The sequence below is a fragment of the Octopus bimaculoides genome, chromosome 13 (genome assembly GCF_001194135.2).
Source record: "Octopus bimaculoides isolate UCB-OBI-ISO-001 chromosome 13, ASM119413v2, whole genome shotgun sequence".
Classification (NCBI taxonomy): Eukaryota; Metazoa; Mollusca; class Cephalopoda; order Octopoda; family Octopodidae; genus Octopus; species Octopus bimaculoides.
The window spans coordinates 9118972-9128829 of NC_068993.1; positions in this window are offsets into that span (position 1 = coordinate 9118972).

Consider the following 9858-nt stretch of genomic DNA (forward strand, 5'->3'; position numbering starts at 1 on the left):
ACTTAATTTAGAGTGGTTATTTCTAGCGGTCGTCCAGGCTGGGGCATGTGAGTTCGAGTTCACAGTTAGCCACCTACACTTTTCTCTGCAAAATAGAGGTAGTTTATCCTGTTCAGGCTATATTTATTAGCATTAGTCTGCGATTGAGAATTTAAAATCACTTCTTTAACTTTCTAAAGACATCTCAACGCTTCTAAAAGCAAACTTCGTCTGTTTATTTACGTTTGTCGTAATTTGAATTTAATTTATCATTATTTTTTTTTTTTTTACATCAGACGTTGACATCAAGTAAATTCGCAATTATTTACAGTCAATATGATGTCCTAATTGTCAGTTGTAAACTAGTTCCGACGAAGTAAATGCAAATTCGGTAACAGCAAGTTTAGCAAGGAGAATTAACAATCAGCTGTTAAGGTGGAAGTAACTCTATTTTTAATATTTGAATGTATTTCGAGAGATTTTTTTAGTTGCTGTTCACCAATTTAATGGTAAGCTACCAATGTTACTGGTTCTAAATGTAGTAGGTTCAATGTTGTAATGGGTTGGTTGCGCGTGTTCGTATGTAAGAATGTCCCAATATAACGTGGAAATAAGTTTATGCATAAATGTCAGAAAGCATATTTTTAAGGCAAAGTAATTTATTTGGGATTGCTGACAAGTGCTGATTAAATTGAGCGTAGATATGTAGGATCAGAGGGAAGGCTTAAAAACTGACAATTGCACAGATAGATAAGACGTTTGCAGTGGTGAGGATATAAGAGAAACGAACAAGCAGAAGTCGGTGGTACGAAGTCTGGTGTGAAATGTCAAGATGTGTTCGCAGAAGATTATGGGGAGATATGTGCCGTTGTGTTTGTGATGGATGCAGTGGTGCAGCATTTAGTTCATGCTGTGCAGTGTATGTAGGGGTTGTATGCGGATCTGGTGTGAGAGTGCCTGGAAAATTCCGTTTTACCCTGTCAATTGATACAGTTCCTTTTCTCCCATTAATTCCTAAGGTTAAAAGTTTGTTAGAGTTGGAAAGGATGTGGTAAGGTCCAGTGTATGGTGGTGTGAGAGGACTTCTCACAGAGTCATTGCAAAGAAATAAATGGGTCCACGAAGGAATGTCCCTTAGGACCAAAGATGTAACAGTCTATTGCCAAGAGGTCATCGGTGGAAGATTGGAGAAATACGACAGAAGTCTGTTAACATAAAGAGTAGGATGTTGGGAGGATAAGTCCATTGGGGCCAGCATCTGACCCGGCAAGTATAATGGTACTCTGTTAAGCAGCTCCGTTGGAGAGATTCCAAGACACTCCTTGATGGCTGAATGGCAATGCAGAAGAACAATGGGTAGATACTCACTCCATCGATGTTGGTCAGGATAAGCACGCAGCCTTCAGTTTACGGAGGAAATGTACCACCATGCCACTTTAAACTGGATGGTAACTTGTAATCTGAATGCGCCACGCACCTAGAATTTTCGAAAGCTCATGGAAGTGTTGCGATTCGAACTGCCGACCACGGTTAGTGGTGAGCATAGTGGGAATGCTGTAGCATGATATCCAACCTGATACCAGAGTTCGTGCAACCAGTTCTGCTGAATATCACATAGAGGAATGGCTTCAGGCCAACGTATAAAGCAGTCGATGCACATAAGGAGATACGTAAAGCGTTGACTGACTGGCCACAGTCCAACTAGATCAATATGGGTGTGGTGCTTATGCACCTTCGATTTCTGGCAGGAAAGTCAAGAACATGACCAAGCAGTAATATCTTGTCTCATATTTGGCCAGAAGAATCCAGCCGAAAGGAGGTTCACTGTGGCTGAAGTTGCAGAGTGTGGAAAATAGTTCGACGGTGAGTATCTGGAACAAGAGGATGTGGTGTATCCGTTGAGATGTCACAAAATAGTTGTGTGTCAGAATTAGTTACACGCAAATTCTTAGATTTATATATTGCAAATTCAGGTTAAGCAAGATCAAGGGGAGGCTGATCCGCAGAAAGGGGGAGGTCAATATCTGAAGGGGATGACAAAGAATTTTCACAGAGGTGTGAGAGAGCAACTGCTGCTGCATTCTGTGCATCAGATATATAAAGAATATCATTGGTAAATTGCAAAACAAAATCGAGGTGACGAGTTTCCCCGATGCAAGTATTTACCTATAGTTCACGGGCTAACATGCTATAGCACGTCTTGGCAGGTTTAAGCTGCTACAAAGGCAAAGGGGACATCTCAGACAGGAATAATTACTGAGGTATCAAGTTGCTGGACCAGGCGATGAAAGTCGTAGAAAGGGTCATAGCTCAATCAATTAAAGAGAGAGTTAGTAAAGATGAGATGTAGTCTTGATTTATGCCAGTCAGGAGCACAACTGATGCTATATTCCTGGTTAGGCAACTGTAAGAGAGATCTAACATTTCAAAACAATGATTTACCACAGGTATCACATTGATGTTTTCTATCCTGTATGAACGCGCTGGTGTCTCACTAAGTGACCATTCTGAGAGAATGATTTACCACATATATCACAGTGATATGGTTTCTCTCCTGTATGAATGTGATTGTGTTTAGCTAAGCTATCATTCCAAGAGAATGATTTACCACATATATCACAGCGATATGGCTTCTCTCCTGTATGGATGCGATTGTGTCTAGCTAAGTGATCATTCTGAGTGAATGATTTACCACAGATATCACAGCGATACGGTTTCTCTCCTGTATGAATGTGATTATGCTTAACTAAGCTAACATTGTGAGAGAACGATTTACCACAGATATCACAGCGATACGATTTCTCTCCTGTATGAATGTGACAGTGTTTAACTAAGGTATTATTCTGACAGAGCGATTTACCACAGATATCACAGCGATATGGTTTCTCTCCTGTATGAATGCGATTATGCTTTGCTAAGCTAACATTGTGAGAGAACAATTTACCACAGATATCACAGCGATATGGTTTCTCTCCTTTATAAATGCGATTATGCTTAGCTAAGCTAACATTGTGAGAGAACGATTTACCACAGATATCACAGTGATATGGCTTCTCTTTTGAATGAATGCGATTGTGCATAGCTAAGTGATTATTCTGCGAGAATGACTTACCATAGATATCACAGCGATATGGCCTGTCTCCTGTATGAATGCGACTGTGCTCAGTTAAATGATCACTTCGAGTGAATGATTTACCACATATATCACAGCGATCTGGCTTCTCTCCTGTATGAATGTGATTGTGTTTAGCTAAGTGTTCATTCCAAGAGAATGATTTACCACAAATATCACAGTGATACAGTCTCTCTCCTGTATGAATACGTTTATGCGTAGTTAAGGTACTATTATGAGAGAATGATTTACCGCAAATATCACAGCGATATGGCTTCTCTCCTGTATGAATGCGACTGTGCACAATTAAATGATCATTTCGAGAGAATGATTTACCACAAATATCACAGCGATATGGCTTCTCTCCTGTATGAATGCGACTGTGCACAGTTAAATGATCATTCTGAAAAAATGATTTTCCACATATCACAGTGATAAAGTTTCTCCCCTGTATGTATGCGATTGTGTTTAGCTAAACTGGCAGGCCAAGAAAACGATTTACCACAGATATCACACTGACATGGTTTCTCTCCTGTATGAATACGTCTGTGGTCAATCAAGTGCACATCCTGACGAAATGTCTTACCACAGATATCACAGCGATAAGGTTTTTCTCCTGTATGAATATATTTGTGAGTTGTTAGGTTATGTTTTTGAGAGAATGATTTTTGACAGATATCACATTGGTATGGGGATTTTCCTAACTCTTTCGGCATCTTTTTAACCTTTTACTTTGTGATTTGTAATGCTTTTTCATTCACGTTGTTTCAAATTAATCATGCATTATCTCATAGACTTGAAACTTCAAGAAAGTGATTGGGGTCCGAAAAATGGGGTGGGGTGAGGTGGAAGTCTCAGAAATTTTGCCCCCCCCCCCTTGATATTTTCACCCACATGATTTTCACTAAGGAGAAAAAGGGCTTTCACCTCATGTCACCCCGTTTTTCCGACCCCCAATCTAACCTAGTGCTAATGCTAGTCTACACACATCCGCCCACTACCGCTACCTGCTTAGTACATCTGCAACATCTGATGCCTGTTTTCTCAACATATTCACGTTGCTTTCATCTGGACTGCTACTTTCTTCTTAGGATTTTACCTTTATATCAAGAGATGCAGGCGTGGCTGTTTGACTGAGAAACTTGCTTCTCAACCAAGTGGTATTGGTTCAGTCCCACTGTACAGCAACTTGGACAAGTGTCTTCTTCTATGATTCTGGGCTGACCAAAGCTTGTGAGTGGACTGGTAGATGGGAACTAAAGAAACCCATCATACACACACACACACATACAAGTGTGTACATGTACCCTTGCCCTGACACCGTGTGATGGTTGTAAACATCAGCATCATACTAGCAAGGTTGTTTGTTTCGTCTTCTTCGTAAAACGTTTAACTATGGAGAAATATTAGGTGAGGGTCAGTGACAGGAAGAGCAGCCAGCTGTAAAAAATATCCCTCAACAATTTCTGACTGACTTATGCAAGCATGGAAAAGTGAACATTAAATGATGATTATCATTATTAACCTGTAACAACTAGTTTACTAGGTGGCTTGTAGGAATCCCACTGGTTGACATCACAGCAAAGATGACAGCTGCTAAAGGCCTGATACTATACTGGATTGCTTGATACAGTATACTTGCCTTCATTGTTATGAACCAAAGATCTGGGTTGTCAGTTAGCCAGCACTATAGCTTACCATTCCAGTGTATGGCATGGTTCAATGATTTTTATTGACAAATCAAGGCAGTACTCATAGCTTATGGCTTGAGTTCCTGCTCTTGTTCTCTTTGGTATCCCTTCCAAGTTAAAGAGAAAATTATCCGAGATATTTTAAAACTTCTTTCAACTACAGGCACAGGAGTGGCTGCGTGGTAAGTAGCTTGCTTACGAACCACATGGTTCTGGGTTCAGTCCCATTGCGTGGCACCTTGGGCAAGAGTCTTCTACTATAGCCTCAGGCCAACCAAAGCCTTGTGAGTGGATTTGGTAGACAGAAACTGAAAGAAGCCCGTGGTATATATGTATATATATGTATGTGTGTGTATATGTTTGTGTCTGTGTTTGTCCCCCCAACATCACTTGATGCTGGCCTGTTTACATCCCCGTAACTTAGGCTTACAAAGAACAAGTCCTGGGGTCGATTTCCTCGACTAAAAAGCGGTGCTCCAGCATGGCCGCAGTCAAACGACTAAAACAAGTAAAAGAGAGTAAAAGATAAAGAGAGTACAAAATTTTTTTGAATTTTTTCTTTTACATTAATCTAATTTCTTTTCTTTACTAATGTAACTTATTTATTATTGATTTCTAGGGAAAAGAAAAAATGAATGCTATCTTCATCATCAATATGCAAAAATACATATTTTGAAGATAATCAAGTGAAAATTTGCAACACTTTGGTTGAAAGAAATTTAACAAGATCCATTATCTCTACCCGAGCTGAATAATTGTTATGGAATTACATTTATCTTATCAGATTAACTTACTTCCAGTATTTCCCTGGCCCTTTGAGCTATGAATATGTAAAACTAAATTAGGAAGTAACCACCAGTTGCCACATGTTCTCAGAGCATACATGTACTGACCAACATCAACCACTGGACACACGTCTTTGTTTGAAAGACAAGCCATACCCACTGCTCTTTAAAGTCCTCTGGAGGACACCAAAATGATTTTTTCTCAAGGTACACAGATAAAAAGAGAGAGTCAACATTCACAGTTGAAATATACCCATTTAGACATCAAAGCTAACACTTTCAGGTAAGTCTTACTTCTATATTACCGCTTCATTAAATTTCTTCCAACCATTTGGAGTTTTTCAAATTTTCACCAGATAATTTTCCAAAAATATAGTTCTCTCTTTTACTCGTATCAGTCATTTGACTGCGGCCATGCTGGAGCACTGCCTTTAGTAGAGAAAATCGACCCCAGGACATTTTTCTTTGTAAGCCTAGTACTTATTCTATCAGTCGTTTTTTGCTGAACCGCTAAGTTATGGGGACGTAAACACACCAGCATCGGTGGGGGGACAAACACAGACACACATACTTACTACCAAATCCACTCGCAAGGCTTTGGTTGGCCCGAGGCTATAGTAGAAGACACTTGCCCAAGGTGCCACGCAGTGTGACTGAACCCGGAACCATGTGGTTAGTAAGCAAGCTACTTACCACACAGCCACTCCTGTTCCCATAATTTTTTCTAGAAATTAGTAATAAATTACAAGCATTTAAAATTGCCATATTAGCCAATCAAATGCGTCTATTGTTGACACTATAATTTATGCTGATCTCCATTGCCATGCTGATGAGCATACATGAAATTCCATTTGGATACTAAGCCAAATATTTCATCAGGTCAGTCCTTTCCAGAGCTCTGTTTGCAAGGACTTGTCTTCATTGCTTTGTTCGGATGTTCAGTTTAATATCCATGTCTTCCTCATTTGTACTGCAAATATTTCTGCAGAAGAACATAGTACATCTATCCTCATTCATCACAGTTATTTTTTGTTGTAAAATACACTGTATTAAATGAATCCAGTAATAAACAAATGATAACAGAACAAAGGTGGAAAAGCAGATTTCGTTTTGAAACTTGTTGTCCTTAAGCATTATTGAAGAATCTCTGACCAAAGTTATAACAGGTCATTTCGTGATAAGCATAACATATTATCCTGAATCAGTGAAGAATGAATCAGTGATAAACGGGGATAGATGTATACTTGAGCATAGAAAGTATCAAGATCACATTTGCATATATTCCAGCATTTTACTATGTCTGTCGAGTTGCTGAGTTATTTTCCCTTAAAAAAAAAAGAAGAAAAAAAACCCCTTACTCTTAAACAAACATGGCTTCTCAGTACAATATAGTTAGTTTACTTAGAAAAGCGTTAACAGCTCAGCAATTTCAATCACTATCTCTTAAATATTCATTGAGAAAGTTTTCTGCTGTTTTACATATTTTTTGGATATATTTAATGTTCTGTTCTGCCTTGTACATCATGTTGAAATTTGTTGATTTTCTTTGTTGGTTTATTGTTGTAGAAGATCCCTTGAAGTTATTTAAAACAATTAACACCTCTCGTTAAGCAATGTCATATTTTCAATATTTTGACAACATACAAGACTGTAGAACAGTGGTTCCCAACCAGTGGCCATATAAGATTTTGCTGAGAAAAAATGTGCAATAGGCGTAGGAGCGGCTGTGTGGTAAGTAGCTTGCTTACCAACCACGTGGTTCCGGGTTCAGTCCCACTGTGTGACATCTTGGGCAAGTTTCTTCTGCTATAGCCTCGGGCTGGCCAAAGCCTTGTGAGTGGATTTCGTAGACGGAAACTGAAAGAAGCCTGTTGTATATATGTATAAATATATGTATGTGTGTGTATATGTTTGTGTGTCTGTGTTTGTCCCCCTGGCATTGCTTGACAACCGATGCTGGTGTGTTTATGTCCCCGTAACTTAGTGGTTCGGCAAAAGAGACCGATAGAATAAGTACTAGGCTTACAAAGAATAAGTCTTGGGGTCGATTTGCTCGACTAAAGGCGGTGCTCTAGCATGGCCACAGTCAAATGACTGAAACTAGTAAAAGAGTAGAGTAATAGGCGCAGGAGTGGCTGTGTGGTAAGAAGCTTGCTTACCAACCACGTGGTTCCGGGTTCAGTCCCACTGCATGGCACCTTGGGCAAGTGTCTTCTACTATAGTCTCGACGGGCTTCTTTTAGTATGCATATATTTGCGTGTCTGTGTTTGTTGCCCCACCATCTCTTGACAACCGATGTTGGTGTGTTTACATCCCTGTAACTTAGAAGTTCGGCAAAAAAGACCAATAGAATAAGTACTAGGCTTTCAAAGAATAAGTCCTGGGGCCGATTTGTTCGACCAAAGGCAGTGCTCCAGCATGGCCACAGTCAAATGACTGAAACATTTGAATTGGTTATACTTCTACATTCTTATTGGTTATACTTCTACATTCTAAAAGAATATGTTATACTTCTACAATACACATAAAATATAATAGGATTTTTTAAAACATGGAATAGTTATAAGGGTCCACTAGAGTAAAATAGGAATTAAAGGGGGTCAATAAGTAGAAAATAGTTAATCACTGCTGTAGAATATTAATCATGCTGCTATTTCTAGCGGGTCGAACGACACAGTGGGTCACACGACGATAAGGGTTATCTCCCATAATCTTGATGGAGTTGCGTCCCCTTGATTAGATCAATAGAGCGATGATATTTATATATCGTATTTTATGGCATATAAAGCCAACTTTCTTTTTAAAAATGTCTCAAGAAAGAAAAAAAAACCCTACCCAATAAGATTACCTTAAAATCTGCATGTTTAGATTCACTAAAACTTCTTTTCCTGTCTATGCACTGTTGAAATAGGTTGTGCATCTAGTATGTGCTTGCGTCTTCATTTTACAATAATTTCCACTCTCTATAGGGGGTCTCCCCTTCAGTAAATGCTTCGTTATTATTCTTAAACAGGCATAGCTCACACAAAATTCGTTGTGGCATATTTTTCTATGGCTGGATGTCCTTTCTGTCGCCAACCCTCAATTGTTTCTAAACAAGTTATTTTTATATAATAGAATTGTTTCAATTAGAAATGCATTTTTTCTAAGATTGTTTACTCTACTCTTATGTTTTGAGTCTTATTTTAAGACTTAGTCTTTCTGCATGAAATCTGTGAAGTACTTTTTACTATACACGCAACCATCATCATTTTTATCTTCTTTTCAACATCCATCTTTCCATGCTTGCATGGGTCAAATGGAATTTGTTGAGGCAAACTTTGAAAGGCCAGATACCTTTCCTCTTGCTAAATCTCACTTGTTTTTGAGCAAAATAATATTGCTAAGAAATATTGGCTAGACATGTTTTTCACAGAAGATTAGAAATGAACATCATTTGTAAGACAGAGATGTTTGTTTGCAACCATCAGATGACGTCAAGACAGGAGTGCAAGTGTGCATACGTGCACACAATGTGCTTCTTTCAGTTTCCCTCTACCAAATCTGCTCATAAGGCTTTGGTTGGCCTGAGGCTATAGTAGAAGACACTTGCCCAAGGTGCCATACAATGGGACCAAACCCAGAACCATATGGTCGGGTATCACACTTCTTAGCACATACACATTTAAACAGGTTTCCACACAGTTTCCATCCATCAAATTCACTTACAAGGCATTGATAGGATTGGGACTTTAGCAGATGACACTTACCCAAAGTGCTGCACAGTGGAACAGAACCTGAAACCAAGAGGTTGGAAAGTGAGCTTTTTTAACCACACAGCCATGCTTGCACCTATGTTCACACACACACACACACACCAATGAAGTGAAATCACGAGTTGAATCGTGTTTTGACTTCTCAATTTTTTTCTTTCAGAAATAAAAGGCAGAATAAAAGAGGCAAAATAAATAAATAAATAAATACTCTCAAGTCAACAGAATTTATTCACAGAATATATTACAGTACGTCAGTCTTTTAAGAACAAGGATGTAAGATTTGAATTTTTTGTTTCTTTACTTTTTTTTTTTTCCATAATTATCTTTTTTGGAATGGCCCAGAATTTTCTAGGCATGTTCTTACACTATTTCATTTGTGTTAATTTTTTTCATCTTCCATTTTGCTACCATGTTTGAAGAGAGGCAGACATAAACCATTCTAGGGACAACAAGGTGTTACACGTCCAGGTGTTTCTGGTCATATTTTCATTTGGTCTTTTAAATTGTGGAAGATCTTTTGTTGTGCACTAGTTAA